A 17,890-nucleotide genomic window follows, 5' to 3' on the forward strand; every position below is an offset into this window, starting at 1 on the left:
CATTCGCACCATCTGCTCTGCCTGCCCGTTGGTCAAAGGGTGAAAGGGAGCCGAGGTCAAGTGCTGGGTCAGGTTCCTTGACATTAACTCCTGGAACTCGGCGGATGTGAACTGTGCTCCGTTGTCCAACACAACAGTGTCTAGCAGGCCATGTGTCGTGAAGACCTGCTGCAATGCTCTCACGACCACCCTGGCCATCATGAACGTGATGGGGATTAACTCCAGCCACTTGGAGTATGAGTTGATGACGATCAGGACCATCTTCCCCTGGAATGGCCCCGCAAAGTCGATGTGGAGACGGGACCATGGGGCATGTGGGAACTCCCATGGCTGCACCAGGGTGTGTGGCATTTTAGGTCACGACTCCTGTCATGTTTTGCAGCGCTTGACCCACTCCTCTACTGCAGTGTTGATGCCTGGCCACCACACATAATGTCATCCTGACAATACCCGGGTGGCAGGCATGCAGGGACTCCAGGACTCTAGTGCGACCTAGCTTCCCCAGAGGGGACAGCCCTTGTGCACCAAGAGTTTGTGCTGGCGGGTGGCAAAGGGCACGAACTCTGCATCCAGCTGGCCTACCGGCCACCCCCTCCACACCCAGTTCAGAACGTGGGTGTCATAGGTCAGCCTGCTGGGGCTTCCTCAGATGAGGAAGACCTTGAAATTGAAGGCTATGAAAGATAAGAGCAGCCTCAGGCAGAGTACTCCCTATGTCTGCAGCCACCTAGGACTGAAGACTCACCTGTGTCAGAGGTCCAACCACAGGCAGGGCCACCAGAGAGCCCCCCAAAGCCGCTGGAACACAGACACAAGAGACTCAGGGCACAGATTCATGAGAAAAGAAGTGCTAGATTGCAGGCCCAGAAAGGTACATTCCCTGCCGGCAGCAATGAAGATAATGAGCTTGACCAGGCAGGGAGTGCTGAGATGGGATAACCAGCAACAGCTGGTTCCCCATAGGCCTACTTTAAGTCATCAAGTAGGCTTGGCTGTTGTGCAAGCAACTTGTCACCAGCCTCTGTGTATCAGCCTTGTCCCCCTGATATACTTTGGATTCCTGGTATCCTGACTTCTTAGACTGACTCTGACTAACGCCTTGGACTGCCCTTGCCTGTATTGATATCGTGGAATCTGCCTGAACTGTGAATGACCTTGGACTGCTTCCCAGACCACGCTTCCAGCCCTCACTCCTTGCCTGCAACATGACAGCGGGCGAGGAGGTGATCTTTGGCGGAGTGGGCTGTGATGTTAGACGTGTGCAGCGGCGGCTCAGGTAGGGTCTCTAGGAGCATAACGTCATGAGCCGGTGACAGATCAGTGTTGGAGTAAGCCACAGGCAGGCGGCTGAGGGCAACGGCATGGCTGATCCCATGGCCGGGCCGGTGGTGAAGCTCGAATGTGTAGGTGTTCAGGAAAATGGACCAGAGCATGTGGGGAACAGGATCTGCGGCATCTGGCAATCCAGAACAAACAGGCCCAGGAGAGGCTTGTGGTCAGTGATGATGGTGAATGGCCAGCCGTAGATGAAATCGTGGAACTTCTTAACCCCCGCATCGACCACTAGTACCTCCTTATTGATCTGGGCGTAGTTGCGCTCAGTCAGAGATAGGGTCCGAGAGTAGTATACGATCGTGACCTCCTGCCCGTCTGGTAACTTCTGGCTCAAAATCACACCGATGCTCATTGAAATGAACAAAGAGGCTGGACGAGGACAGCAGGGCCTTGGCGGCCTCGAACGCGCATTGTTGTGGCTGCCCCCAGGACCACGGGACTGACTTGTCGAGGAGCCGATGCAGGGGCTCAGCAACAGAAGCTTTGTTAGGCAGGAACGCATGATAAAAGTTCAGGAGGCCTAGGAAGGCCTGGAGTTCCTGCTTAGTTTTGAACATCGGGGCATTATGGATAGCCCTGACCTTGGCGGGAGTTGGTTGGATCCCGGCAGTGTCGATGAGGTACCCCAGGAACTCCACTTGTGGCATGCCCAGCTGGCACTTCTCCTGCTTCACCGGGAGGCCGGCATCTTTGAAATGGCCGAGGATTTGATGGACTGGACCCAGCAGTTCCGCTTCCGAGCTGCCTGCGACCAGGACATCATCGAAGTACGGGATGACTCCTGGCAGTCCCTTGAGGAGGTCTTCCATGAGGTTTTGGAAGATGCCCGGGGCCATGCTGACTCCGAACTGTAGGCGATTCACCCAGAGAAAGCGAGAAGGGAGTAAAAGAGATGTGAATGCAGAGAGACCTATGTGGTGAAAGAATATATTTAAAAATGTCATATGGGAAGAGATCTGCTTGGGTACAAAGTGAAAGAGAGCATCGTGTGATGTGGAGAGCAAGAGAGGGAGACAATGTGGGGAAAGCAGGAAATGGAGTAGCTAGAAAAAAGAGAATAGGTTTCAGAGAGTTGAACGTGATTTGAGAAATGTTACCATTCCTATGGCTGACTTGCAAAGTTATGAAACACTAACCTAGAAGCACTAGAGGGAGGTGCCTATTACAGGGGAGGCTGGGAAAAAAGGTTTTGGGCCTGGGAACAAGAAGAAAGAAAGGAGGGAAGAGGACTCCAAGATGGAGGCGCAGCTAGAGGAGAAGCTGGGTTTTTTTCCCTCCTGATGTTATGGGGAATTGAGAGAAGAAAACAGCCGGGGACAAAGAGAACACCAGCTGGCAGAAGAGTGGCCATCTTCTGGACTGAGTCTTTAAGTCAGAGTGTCACTGGGACTTTGCTGTGACTGTGAGGAAAAGTGGTTTCTCTCCGGAACTGTGAGGAGAGTGGAACCTGTCTGCTGCTTGTGAGTCAGAACTCAGAGACTAAAGAGACTTCCTCCCCTTTGCCCACTAAGAGGCTTATCACACCAACAATTTACAGCCTATTATCATCGAGCTCGGTGTGTGTGTTTTGGATGTGTATTCTTCATTTCCGATTGCACCGTGCCTGTTAAGACTGCTCCCAAGTCTGTTTATCGTCATATCGCAAGGAGGAGCGTGGGGGAGCACTGCGTCATGTCTATGTCGCTGATGCTTCCCTGCATTCCCTCCCCTTTTTTTCACGCATGTGCAATATCATTGATCCGAAGGAGCCCTGTACGCCATTAAGAATTGCCTCATTTGCACGGCAGGGAAACCCTAATCACAACCTATGCAGGCATTCCTCCCCCCCCCCCGGCAAAAAAACCCCCAAAATGAGCCGTTACTTGCACAGTGCTAATCACAAAGCTGCTGTCTTTTTGGGTATTGGTCCAACGATCTTGCATTTTTTTGTTGGGACGAGCACATTAAAAAATTTTTTTGAGAGCAGGAAGGCATACGGGAGAAAGGGAGGAACAGGCGGGGAGAAACTTTGTGCCGGCAGGAGAGCCCTGACGTGTGTGTGTGTGTGTGTGTGTGCGGGCGCTCTATCCCTCAGTCTCTCTCCCTTCCTTCTCCTGCTGCTTTTCCCTCCCACATCTGCCGCTCACAGCAATTTCGCTACTTTTCCAACCCTCGCCCTCCTCTGCATTTCTTCCCCCTCAAGCCCACGAACCGTTTACAAAATCCACTTCAAGGACATTCCATATGAGGGAAATGTTTGATTGGGACCCTGCACAAATAAAAATAATTGATCTAATGTTCAAACGTTCCTGTGTTCCTTTGTAAGACCACAAGCACTTGTGTGTGTGTGTGTGTGTGGGGAATTAAGTAACAATAATGATTGGTGGATGCAAACAGGAGGGGAGGGGGAAGGTGGGATGGGAGAAGAAAGGCTTTTCATTGGGTGTTGCAAAAAGAGGGGATGAGAACTGAATAGTGTATGTAACTGAACGCACCCCTTGGATTGCCGGTTTTGAAACGACATAACGAAATACAACGTGGTATAGGCGTTTTGGGAAAAAACAGATGCCTGGTGCTTCCAAAGCGTTTCCAAAACGAAATGGGAGGTCTGAGGTGCGATCTAACCTGGATAACACGTTTTTTTAAACGTAGTATATACTGAGTGCGTTAGGCCCCAGACTATGAGATGGGTTAATATAATAGTTATTCTTACTGTTTGTTTCACACTTCTAATTTGACTTTACTGTTCCCCTCCCCTCTCAATAAATGTTACTTATTTAAGTATTCAAATGTTTCAGGTTTTGAATGGGGCATCTAAAATCCTGTGGTCACTAACCTGGCCCTTTTTACTACAAAAAGGGTTACAGGGGAAAAGCAAGAAATGGAGTAGCTGGAAAAATGAGAATAGGTTTCAGAGAGTTGAAAGTGATTTGAGAAATGTTACCCTTCCTATGGCTCTGACCTCGCGTTCTCTGTGGCTTGGATTTCTTGGGACCTGCATCCATTAGCCCCCTTTCCCTGCTCTTTCCCAGGGATGCCAGATGATCCAAAAAGCAAAGCAGTGTGGATATGCAGACATGTTTTACAGCATGCAGATTAAAAAAACACTTTGTAAGATCTATAGATCTACCTGTTCTTAAATAAGCAGGAACTGTTATTTTCACTCTCTCTTAATCTCTGAATTGCCAATTTACAGATCTCTTTGCACCTTCATCTTTTTTATAATTTTTTTTATTTTTATAACATAAAACAAAACAAATACAATAATAAAAAGAAAATACAAAGAAAATACAAAAGAGTATCAATTATATGCTCTAATTAATACATTCATTGTAACTTTGTAGCACCTACATCTTTGACGCCCCCTTCAGTTTCTTTGTTTTTGCTGTTTGTTTTCAGCCCCTAGCTCTTCTATCTTATCTTCTCTCAGCACAATAACAAATAAATGCACCAAAAGGCTTTAACTCTTCTAGTTCACTGCTAAACATCAACCTAGATGAAACTCAAGAGAAATTCATGCCATTTGGATTGCTGATACTGCTGCAGGAAATACCCATGCCACATGGGAGATAACCCTGGAGAAACAGTGCTGCAGAGGAAAAAGGCCATGTTAGGGCTTCATTTAGTGTCCAGGTACATTATCTTTCCAACAATAGTCAATTGTGCAAAGGCTCCTAAGATTTATCACCATCTAAGTAATCACTACATCTAATAATAGATGTGCTGACCTCTGTGTGGATAAAAGCTGCACAATAGGATGATCCATAGACAAGGTAGGGGTCTCCACCTATTCAAGAGATTCCCCACGTATGCAGGAAAATATGACAGAACAGGTGTCAGTTAAAAGGGAACGGGAGAGAAAGAAATTAGCCTGCTCAAGCCACTGAGAGCTGGAAATTGTGTGTGTGTGTGGGGTGTGTGTGTGAGAGTGGCTGGGGAAATTGTATAAACAGCAACGCCACTCCAGAGATGGCTACATCAGTCCCAGGATTTCTGTTCATTGTCTTGTGATTTTTAAAAGAATCAGAATGTAGAATTCACAACCAGAGTTGTGAATTACTGTGTTTCCTATATACTTATATATTGAGCTCCCCACTTAAGTACTCCCCTTAATAGAGTGGTGAAACTTAATTGTAATTGTACAAATTCATATTATAAATCATATACATTTTATTGTTACGGCCATTGACCGGCACAAAACAACAGAGCAGTGCAAGTACCCATACAACACCAGTAAAAACAACAATAAAAAGGGAAAACAAAAATATATTATAAATCATTGCTATAAGGTTTGTGATTTTGATAGGTAAATTATACTCTAAATTGTAGTCTACCTTCTGTCTGTGTCTAGTTTTGCATTTTTGTACACACACAAACACACTTTGCAACGCTAGCCATATCCCAAAATCCAGGTCATTGTGAATTCCCTTGATCATGTGATGTCCTCAGTTTAATCTATTAGCTGCTTGCTTCGTCATCCAAGCACCATCTGTTTCTCAACTGTAACAGGAAGGCTGAGTGTGGAGAAGGAATGCATCTATGAACCCAGAAATGACTATTGCACCGATGAGCCCCATCATGTCACATGTTCCACCTGGACTATGACCCTTGAGCTCTTTCTGGAGAAACATTTTGAATAGAGCAGTCTGCAACTGGAGCATGACAAATCTGTGGTCACCTTGGAGAAAGCAGGGCTGTTTTTAAATTAGCCTTAATCTGACCAAACCAGACATTCCTTTTAGGTATTTTGTGTCTGAATGATCTATGATAATGTTAATAGGTTTTGTCACTTATTTGGATACACTACACTAGCCAAGGACAAGGCCTGTGGTTTTATACAATCATGTTTGGTATAAAGAAATTCTCCTTTATTTTTCTGAAATTTCTAATTATTTTGTTTTGCAATTATAAATAATTAACATCCCTTTAATGTTTGTTTTGCACTACCTTAAGGGCTGTATTTTTTTTTAACCCCAGGCATATGTGTAACCTCCAGCAGAAAATTAAGAGATGTATCCAGGGGAAGCTGTGTTCCTAAAAAACCTCTTAAAATGCAAATCTATGCAATACTCATGCCAAACTAGCTGCTTCAGTAAGTGAAACTAATGTGCTATACTTGCCATTACAATAATCCCCAAAATGGAATGTATCCCCAAAAGCAAAGTTCTGAATTCTAACTTATCATGGCAGTAAAGAAGATACTACCAAAATAACAAACTTTTTGTAACTATTAAGCTGAGTTTTTATGTGAAAACTGAGAAGACTGCTACTAAATATAAATTTCTAATTTTGTAATGCAAGTGATCCGAGATATTTAAGGATGTTTTTACAGCACGTGTGTCATTAGAGTGAAACTGAACTCCATTGTCTCTTGGCTGAACCAGAATGAACTCACATCAGTCATCCCTATTGCAAACTACACATCTACAAGAACCAGGTCTGTTTAATCAGTTGAATTTGATGGTATGGATGTATTCCCAAAGTTAGCACTGCTGTTACCTGAAAATAATGGATCTGCCTTATAACAAGGCAGACCATATACTCCAGCCCAGCATTGGGCGTTAACGCATGGCTAGGTCGTCATTTGTTTGTTCCTGTTGTGTCTCATGCTTTCCAATCCCGCGATCAAAAAACTGAACGCATGGGGCAACAGGGACAAACAAATGACAACCTAGCCATGAAGAAGGTGCACCTTCCCCACCGGGAGAAGCCACTGCGCGGCTCCGTCGGCAGCAGCAGCAGGGGCACCTTTCCACCCCCCGGACCCCGCGCCTCTTTCTCTCCCCCTGCTCCTGTGCCCTTCTCTGCCTCCCCCTGGGGTTTCAGCCCACCTTCTAGCAGCCTGGAGCACAGAGCCCCACCATCAGAGGCGGAGCAGTGGCGGATCCTTCCGGTGCCAACGACGCACACTTCCAGCCACCTCCCCCTGCAGTCTTGGGGAACAGAATTGTTTTGGCCTGGTGCTTAAAATAAAGCAGCATAGGTGCAGGGTGAGGGGGAGCTCACCACCTCTCTAAGCAGCTGATTCCATTGTCAAACAACTCTTACTGTAAAAGATTTTTTCCTAATATTCAGCCGGTACCTTTCTGCCCTCAATTTAAATCCATTATTGCGAGTCCTACCTTCTGCTGCCAACAGGAACAGCTCCGTGCCCTCCTCTAAGTGCCCTTCAAATACTTAAAGAGAGCAATCATGGCCCCCCTCAGCCTCCTCTTCTCCAGACTAAGCATTTCCAACTCCTTCAGCCTTTACTGATAGGGCTTTGTCTCCAAGACCCTAATCATCCTTGTCGCTCTCCTCTGCCCCCGCTTGATTCTGTCCACATCTTTTTTGAATTGAGGCCCCCAGAACCGCACACAATACTCCAGGTGCGGCCTGATCAATGCAGTATACAGCGGAGCTATGACATCTTGTGATTTGGATGTTATGCCTCTGTTGATGCACCTCAATATCGCATTAGCCTTTTTTGTCGCTGCATCACACTGGCTGCTCATGTTTAACTTATGGTCCACCCGTACCCCAAGATCTTGTTAACACACACTGCTACCCAGCTACAAGGGAAGCAGCAATTTCAGCAGGAGGGTCCAGAAACTTCCACGAACTTCCCTGTTAAGGAGAAGTAGATCTGGGTGTCATTTGCTTATTGGTGCCACCTTACTCCAAATCCTGATGATCTGTGCTAGAAGCTTTGTGTAGATGTTAAACAGCCTGGGGGACAAGATGGAACCCCGAAGCAGCCCACAGCATAAATACCATGGGGCTGAGCAACAGTCCTCTAGCACTAACTTCTGGAATCAGGCAGTCAGGTAACAGCAGAACCACCAAAGCACAGTAGCCTCTGCTCTCAGCTCAACCAGCTTCTCCAGAAAGATACAAAGATCAATGGTATCGAACGCTTCAGAGGTCCAGGAGAATCAACAAGGACACACTACCCCTGACACTGTCCCAGAAAAGATAATCTAAAAAGGCAACCAAGGCCGTATCCACCCCAAACCCAGGCCTGAATCCTGACTGAAGTGGGTCTAGAGATAGTTAATCTCCTCCAAGATCACCTGAAACTGTGTGGCCACCACCCACTTGAGAATTTTGCCCAAATATGGAATGTTGGCCACTGGGCGGTAGTAGTTCAGGTCAGTGGGATCCAGGGATGTCTTCTTCAGAAAGGGTTGCACAACCCTTCCTCAGACAAGTGTTTATTACCTCCTGGACCCAACTGACCAATTCAGCCTGACTCAATACCTAAAACCATGTAGAATAAGTGTAGAGACTAGAGGTGGTGGGATTCACACTTCTGAGCAGCTTGTCCACTTTCATCAGGCCTCACTATGGCCAATGTTGGACTATTGTTAAGACATTTCTGTCCTGTTATCACTTGAAGACGGAAAATATTTCCTACCAGAAGAACAATAATGTGCACAAAGTATCTAGTTATCTTTGGCTTGTGTGCCAGTTGCATACCTTCGTGAAAGAGCCTTGGTTACTCACCGTGAAGGCTTCTTCTGCTCTGGGATACGGAGGCCATCTTAAGAGCGGGTGTTTCCTCTTCCTCTTGTTCCGGGAGGCAGGACCTAAAACTTTAACTGCCTATCCCTGGAGGGAACGCCCCCGCCCTTTTCAGTCAAAAAACTTTCCGAGCAAGGAGCTTAACCGTTAAAACATAGAACAGTAAGTAAAGAACAGTAAACAGATATAGTAGAAATGCATTAGTTGTAACTGTAACTATAATCATGTTAATAAAATTTATACGTAAATCTAACTTGAAATCTGTGCCAATCAAATTTTATTCGTGCTAATTTGTATAGCATTCTCCCTAATTTACTTAGACGTCTGGGCGGGCAAGATGGCCTCCGTATCCCAGAGCAGAAGAAGCCTTCACGGTGAGTAACCAAGGCTCTTTCTCGCTCTGGGAGAGGAGGCCATCTTAAGAGTGGGACTTAAAAGAGCTGTCCCTGCCCGGGTGGGATCAGACGTCGTGGAGAACACTCTGAAGAACCCGCCTGCCAAAGGCGGCATCAGCTGAGGCATAGAGATTTATTTTGTAATGTCTCACAAATGTAGAGACAGAAGACCATGTAGCGGCCTTACAAATCTCCTCTAACGGAGCTCTGCGGTCGAAGGCTGCTGATGTGGCTGCGCTTCTGACTGAGTGGGCTGTTAGGCCAGCAGGTACTGGGATTTTTGCCGCTTTGTAAGCCTGAGAAATGCATTGAGTAATAATGCGACTGATGGAAGTGCGGGACATGGGTTTACCCTTGTTTGGAGCTGACAGATTAATGAAGAGGGCATCAGATACTCTGATGTGTTCTGTACGGGCAATGTAGATGCGCAGGGCTCGTCTGAGATCTAAGGTATGCCAGATTTTCTCTTGTGGCGCTTTTGGATTTGGACAGAAAGAGGGAAGAACTACATCCTGATGTCTGTGAAAATTGGAGTTGACTTTAGGGATAAAGGAAGGGTCAGGAGCCAGGACTACTTTGTCTTTGTGGAATGTACAAAGACCCGGTCTGATGGATAGGGCCCCTAATTCTGAGACCCGCCTGGCTGACGTGACTGCTGTTAGAAATAGAGTTTTCATTCTTAGACAGCTTAAAGTGACAGACTTTAGCGGCTCAAAGGGGGGTCGTGTAAGGGCCGTTAAGACCGTATGTAGGCTCCAGGTAGGGAATCTATGTTTAACCGGAGGAGAAACCAGAGTAAGTCCCCTTAGAAATGCCTTAATATGTGGATGTCTAGTTAAGGTGTAGCCTGATACTTTAGGAACAATAGTGGCAATTGCTGACAGCTGACGGCGTAATGTGGCAGGGGACAAGCTCTGTCTTCGATCATCTTGTAAAAAGGCCAATATTTTAGAAACGTGTGGTTTGATGGGGTCAACGTGCTTCCTCTGGCACCATCTAACGAATGCCTTCCACGTGGTGTTATAAATTCGTTTTGTAGAAGGTCTTCGAGCAGCAAGGATAGTTTCTGTTATTTCTGTGTCGTATCCCAGCTTTAGGAGGCGACTCCTCTCAATACCCAGGCGGTCAGCTTGTACCAACCTGGATCTGGATGATGGATTGGTCCCTGAAGGAGGAGATCCGGTCGAAGTGGAAGCGTCCATGGTTTTGTGATGGACATTTCTAGCAGAGTGGGGAACCATGGGCGACGCGGCCAATAAGGAGCCACCAGGATGACTGTGGCTTGAAGCAGGTTGATTCGCCTGAGGACTCTGGGAAGGAGTGGGAATGGAGGGAAGGCATATAGCAGCCCCGATGGCCATGGTGCTGTGAGCGCATCTGTCTGTTCCGCTCCTGTCTGGACATATCTGGTGTAATATCTTGGGAGCAGATGATTTTTGTTCGACGCAAAGAGATCTACTATGGGCGTGCCGCACTGAACTGTCAGTAGTTGGAAAACTTCGCGATTCAGGGACCACTCTGCTTCGTTGAGATTTTGTCTGCTGAGCCAGTCTGCGTCTACATTGAGGACTCCCTGAATGTGTTCTGCTGTTATGGAGCATAGATTGGTCTCCGCCCAGAACAGAATCCTTAGAGCTTCTTGGTGTAGCGTAGATGATCGAGAGCCCCCCTGTTTGTTCAGGTGAGCTTTCGCCGCCACATTGTCCGTTCTCACCAGTACGTCCTTCCCTGATAGATGATGCTTGAAGTGCCGGAGGGCATAGTAAATTGCACGGATCTCTAGAGCGTTGATGTTCATCCGCTGTTCTTGTGTTGACCAAGTGCCTTGAGCTGGAATACTCTTCAGGGTGGCTCCCCAGCCTTTGAGAGATGCATCCGTGAACAGCTGAATTGGTGGCTGTCGTATGTAGCAAACCCCTTTCTGTAGATTTTCTGGAAAGGTCCACCACTTGAGACTGCGCCTTGTCGCTGAGGAGAGAAGCAGGGATTTGTTCCTCTTTATCAGGATGTCCTTCTGGTAGATTTTTAGGAACCACTGCAGAGGCCTGGAGTGGAGGCGTGCCCACTGCACTGCAGGGATGCAGGAAATCATCAGACCCTGTAGTTTGGCCAGGGTCATGAGGCGGACTGTGGTTGCTTGTATAGTTGTTTTCGCCAGAGTGCAGATTTTTTGAATTTTGTCTGGAGGTAAGACGAAGGAGTTGTTGTTGGTGTCGATGTACACTAGATGTCGTAGATGACGAGTGGGTTGGAGATGGCTTTTCTTTTGGTTGATTAGAAAGCCGTGGTTGTGTAATAGTTGTAGAACAATCCTTGTGTGTTGGACGCTTTGTTCTTCTGAGGACGAGCAGATTAGGATGTCGTCGAGGTAGGGATGGATTCTTACGCCCTCTTGACGTGCTAAGGCGACCAAGGTCACCAGGACCTTGGTGAAGACCCGAGGAGCTGAACCTAACCCGAAGGGAAGTGCCTTGAACTGGTAATGGCGACCGTGGTGCAGGAACCTGAGAAATCGTCTGTGATCTGGATGAATGGCGATGTGCAGGTAGGCCTCTGTTAAGTCCACAGAGGACAGGAAGTCTCCGGGTCTTAAGGCTTCTGCTATGGAGTTTAAGGTCTCCATCCTGAATCGTCTGTATGTTACGTGTTTGTTCAGGTACTTCAAATCGAGGATGGCTCGCCATCCTCCGTCTCTCTTTGGCACGGTAAAGAACACTGAATATATGCCCAACGATTGTTCCGATGGGTCCACATATTCTATTGCCTTTATTTCCAAAAGGTGCTGAATTGCTGCCAATGTTCTGAGTCTCTTGTCCGATTGACGGGACACAGGGGACACCACCAGCCGATCTCTTGGTAACTTGGAAAACTGAATTCGGTAGCCGTGGGTCACTATCTGTAAAACCCAATGGTCTGGATGGGAGGTAGACCATTGGTTGTGGAATAGGCTGAGCCTGCCCCCCACAGGTTCGCGTTTGGCGTCACTGTCTAGGTTGACGAAAGGACTTGTCTCCTCTGTCATTTTGAAAATTGCTAGATCTGGAGTTCCTAGAGAAGCGCCCCCCTCTACGAAAGGAACCCCTGTTGTAGCTCCACTGGCCTCTTCTCTGTTCTGGTCTGTATCTTGAGTACGGGTGAAAGGGACGAAAGGAAGTATGATTAGAGAATCCCTTAGAATCCTTACGTAGGCTTCTGGGTAGGTACTTTTTCTTGTCTTTAGATTCGACTAATATTTCTTCTAACTTTTCCCCAAACAGTTTCTTGCCCTGGTAGGGGTATCCCATCAGTACAGATTTGGATCTGTGTTCGGTTTGCCATGGCCGCAACCATAAGCCTCTCCTAGCTGCATCTGCAGTAGCTAGTGCCCGTGCTGAGAAGCACATAGTGTCAAGAGTGGAGTCAGCCAGGAAGGATACAGCCTTCAAAATTCTAGAAACTCCTTCCATAGCACTTCTGTCTTCCTCTGGAATGAGCTTTGCTAATTTTCTAGTCCAGACTATAGCCGCTCTGGATACTAGGGCGGATGTGATGGATGAGCTAATGGCCAGAGCTGAGGCCTCATGGGATTTTTTACAGGCCAGTTCAGTCTTTCTATCAGCTGGATCCTTTATTGAAACTAGGCCCTCTTCTGTGACTGCATCAGAAGAATGTAAGGCAGTAATGGGGCTTTCCACTAGGGGGAGCTTTAGTAACTCAGAAGCAGTAGGGGCCACATTATATAGCTTTTTAGTAATTGGAGGGAATTGTTTCCCCCCCATTGGTTTCTCCCATTCCCCCTGCAACAGAGATAGAAAATAATCTGGCACAGGAACCACTCTATCAGTAACATTATGCATATGGAAAAATTCTTTTGCCCCTTTTTTCTTTTCTTGGGAAGGATTTGAGTCATCAGTCAGGTCAAGAGCTGCTAATGCTTTTGCTAAGAAGGGTTGAAATTCCTCAGCCTCAAAAAGTCTAGTCTGCTTGGTAGGCTGGGGCGTAGGATCTTCCCCTTCAGAAAACTCACCCTCCTCCCTGTCTGAAAGGTCATTATCAGATGAGAAAGGCGAAGTCGCCTGTTCTAACTGTTGGGGCTGAGAGGTAGAGTTAGCCTTTAAGGCTGCTTTGGTGGGCCATCCGCCGCCAGCCTGTGACGTGCGCGGATTATTTTGCTCCCCACCTCCCGACTGAGTAGTTGCCCGAGGGTCAGGAACCTTAAGATTTGGGGCTTGTAATCCGCTGATTGAAGGGGGGGGAGGGGAGTTGAACTGCTCTTAGCCCATCTGAGAACGCGTCTCTAATTAAAGACGCCAACTCCGCTCTTAAAAGAGCAATTTCGCTTGCCACCGATTGGGAGGGTAAGGGGGGGGGAGTACATCACCAGTCTCAGGCGCGGCCAGCACGGGATTCTTGGGTGGCGAGACGCCAACAGCCTCATCTGCGGATCGTCCGCTTGTGGAGGGGATAGCGGCCGAAGCCGTTGTTTTCCCCCGGCTGTTCCCGGCTCCGGAGCCCTTGTCTTTTCCTTTCTGTATTGCCGCAGCCGCGACCGATGCGCGGGCACGAGCGGCGGAGAGGAGGCGTTTAGCGCTGCCTTGATGAGAGGAGCCTCTCTTGCGCTTTGTAGAAGCTTTCTTTGATTTGCCTTTTGAGTCACTAGAGTGACTGTTTGAAGGCAAGTCCCGGTCAACCGGCATAGCCTGGAGTAATTCCGGGACCAAATCCCCCTCAGAAATATAATTGTCCGATTGTTCGGACGCCATTTTGTTTTGGCGGGAAGGAGCCACAAAAAACTGTTCTGCACCTAGCCTCAAGAGAGACAGAGACAGAAGGAAGAAAAGGTTTTTTTTTTTTAATAGGTTAGAATTTGAAATAGAATAGGATAGAAATATAGAAATTAGAGATAAGAATTTTTAGAAATAGCTCAAAGGAAGAGAGCCGTGATTACACTGCTCTCCCGGACGAGGCAGGAACAAGACTGAAAAGGGCGGGGGCGTTCCCTCCAGGGATAGGCAGTTAAAGTTTTAGGTCCTGCCTCCCGGAACAAGAGGAAGAGGAAACACCCGCTCTTAAGGTGGCCTCCTCTCCCAGAGCGAGAAAGAACCTGATCTTGCTACCATCATTAATGCTTTGGTAATATTACTGCAATGGGGTTTCCTATGCAAAGCACTCAGAAATGTCAAGGGTTCAAAAATGGTGTCTTGGTTGTTAACATTGTATAGCGCTCACTGTATTCAGCCTGTGCTGAAGAATATGCATAGTACTGGCTTGTTTCTGATTGTAACCTAAGCAGTCTGGGACCATCAGCTGCTATCTGGATCTACTTGTGTATTAAAATAATCTGTGCATACCTTCCTCTTGGTAACTGCCACTTTCAGAAAGAAGATGGATACCAGGCACAACCGTGCTGTCTATATTGTGGAATTATTTTTCTATGTACATTAGTTTAGCACTGACATAGTCTTTTAAAGCATTTATTACAAATTTACTTTGGTGGCCCCTTAAATTTTATTTTATTTTGGAGGACTGCACAGTATGTGTTATTTCTGAGCATTCGTATTTTTGGTGTTTTTTATTTTAGTAATGCTGCTATTGTGTTTTTAAAATGTATTTGTGTTTTAAGTTTCCAATGCTGGCAAAGAGGTGGGATATAAATGTTTTAAAATAAATAGGTGGAAGTTGTCAATTGTTAGAGAGCATTCCTATCCTCTTCAAGTATGTTGGACAGTTTCCCAGATAATCAGACAGAGGGACAGGTAAAGTTAGGTTGGCTGTTTGGTGAGAAGGAGGAAGGGGAGAGGCTATGCGGGATTTCAGGGAAAGGAAAGAGGAAATAGTTGGGGGAAATGAAACGAGATGCCCCTTGCAAGTCCTCGCAGGTTTCTACTTGTTGCTGGGTACTCATTTTATCGACCTCGGAAGGATGGAAGGCTGAGTCAACCTTGAGCCAGCTACCTGAAACCAACTTCTATCGGGATCGAACTCAGGTCGTGAGCAGAGCTTTTGACTGTGTGCCACGAGGCTCCTATCTCCATCAATGGTCATTTCTGCATGGGCGTTTTACCTGACGTTCGTTGCTCGCTGGACTCACACTTTCCTATTGGGAATTTCTGCACTGGCAGCCTCCCAGGCTCAAATCAAGTCCCGCCCTTTTGAATGCTGCTCTGTAATTGGCTCACTTCGCCCAGCTCGCTATGAAAGATAATCACCCCCCCGAAAAACCCAACTGCCGCATAAAAAAGCATTTTAAGAATGAAAAACAAAAAATGGAGAAATCTGAAAGGGGAGGGGAGAAATCCAAGCCTCGTTTTTAAAAAGCCTTTTTTTTTAATTTGCTCAGAAAGAGCTCTGAGGTAGCAGGAAGCACTCAAATCCCTGCCTCTTTACATGCTGCTTCGTGATTGGCTGTTTCCTCTGCTTTTCCTTCTGCACTGAGATTTGAGCCGGGCTGAGCTCAGGCTAGAGGGAAAAGTTGGATTAGCAGAGGAATGGAAAGAGCCGGACATTGTTAGGGCTGGCAGCGAGTTCATGTCTCATGGAAGGAAAATACGTGCATAATTCCAAGGAATATCCAAGTCAGACAGGGAGTGAACATGAGTCCAAGTACCCATGTATAATAGGCCAATAAGACATTTTTATTGTGGGGCTATCACCATTTTTCCAGCACTTAATCTATACCATCAGAGACTATGTGAATCATAGTTATAACGAGTGTTTAATGTTGTTATATGAATGCCAAAAAGACCTATTAGATGGTGCCTCTGATATCACTAGTAACAAATAACACATCTTTATCATTTTGTGATTGAACATTCTATTTTTAAAAAACATTTTAAAAAATGTCTTTGGAGGCTTAGTATGAACTCCATTAAAAAATTTTTTGGCAGCATATGCTTTTGTAAAGCCGTAGCTTCTTTTAAGGCTATGAATCACCCCTCTCTGACACCTGAGGTAGTCATGTCTTTGAAAAACTGACATGTATATATACCGGCATCCTCCCTGTGCCTGATATGAAGACAGGCTATTTTTGCCATTAGTACTGTATTAGGACAGGTGTATGTAGCTATGTATAGCACTGAAGAAAACATCAGTTTTATTTTCATAATTTGAAAAGGCCCTCAGTAGCTAGCCATTTCTTTCATAGAATAAGAGCAGATAATAGTTTTTTCACTTCCTCAAAATTTCTATGAGGCATCATTTGTGGTGTGCTCTCAACCCAGTATTTATTTATTTATTTCATTTATATGCCACCTTTTTCCCCACTGGGGAACCAGAGTGGCTTACATCATTCTTTCCGCCATTTTATCCTCACAACAACCCTGTGAGATAAGTTAGGCTGAGACTGCGTGACTATAGCCAGGTTTCAAAAACTCTTTAAAAAAGGTATGCCACTAGGACAAAATAAATGTATGTATAAATGGAGAGCAAAAAAAAAGATTCCATCAAACCAAGGCCTATCACAAGTGGCTTAACAGGTTTTAAATACTCACTTTGGAGCCCCGTGGTGCACAGTGGTAAGCTGCACTACTGCAGTCAAAGCTCTGCTCAGGGCGGAAGTCGGTAGCCAGAGCAAGGTTGACTCAGCCTTCCATCCTTCTGAGATCGGTAAAATGAGTACCCAGCTTGCTGGGGGTAAAGAGTAGATGATTGGGGAAGGCAATGGCAAACCACCCTGTATACATAGTCTGCCTAGCAAATGTTATGATGACATCACCCCAAGGCTCAGTATTGACCTGGTGCTTGCACAGGGGACTACCTCTACCTTATTTTGGAGCTGTACCTAGTTTTTCTTCAAGTACAGACACTTTTAAGTATGATTTAAAATTATTCCTCATTAGGTGTCCTGTTGGATCAGAGCAGTGATCCATTTAGCTCAGCATCCATTTTCATATGATGGCCAGCCAAATGCCCTGGAGGGCTAACCAAGAGGGCACAGAGGCCAATATATTCTTCTGATGTTGCCTCTTAGCACTGGCTTTCACAGGTTCCCTTTAGTCCCCAAGGTTAGTAGCAATTGATTTTAGCTTCCATGAATCTGTCTAATCTCCTTTTAGAGCTGTCTATGCTTGTGGCTGCCACTACATTCGCTGGCCGCAAATCCCACCGTTGAATAACTTGAGTGAAGAAGCCTTAGGATGACAAACGTAACATATGTAGAAAAGGGCAAGAGTCCAGTAGCACCTTAAAGACTAACAAAAATATTTTCTGGCAGGGTATGAGCTTTCGTGAGCCACAGCTCCCTTCTTCAAAATCAGCTAGAACGTGAATCCATCCGTCTTTAAGTAGAGGAGAGTGAATTCAGACAAGCATCAGTATGTAAATGTTAACAGTATGTCAATGTGAATAGCAGGCGCGATGGGATTAGGTGCGGTATGCAGAAGAGTCTGTGATGTCCAGGGGAGAGATGGGTGCGGAGAAATCAGCATAACATAACGTCACGTCAATCGGGTCGTTGGCCCCAAACGGTGTGCTGCATCTTTCCTCGCTCCTTTTCGAAAGAAAGAAAGAAAGAAAGAAAGAAAGAAAGAAAGAAAGAAAGAAAGAAAGAAAGAAAGAAAGAAAGAAAGAAAGTCGGTTAACTTTCCAAGGTCTGTCTTGTCCTCAGCCCGAACAGCTAGCAATTGGTAGGGCACCTTCTGGGCCCCTCCTGCCGCCGCTCGCTGCTGCTGCTGCTGCTGTTGTCATGGTTCCTCCTTTGC

The sequence above is a fragment of the Euleptes europaea genome, chromosome 4 (genome assembly GCF_029931775.1).
Source record: "Euleptes europaea isolate rEulEur1 chromosome 4, rEulEur1.hap1, whole genome shotgun sequence".
In the NCBI taxonomy this organism is placed as follows: domain Eukaryota; kingdom Metazoa; phylum Chordata; class Lepidosauria; order Squamata; family Sphaerodactylidae; genus Euleptes; species Euleptes europaea.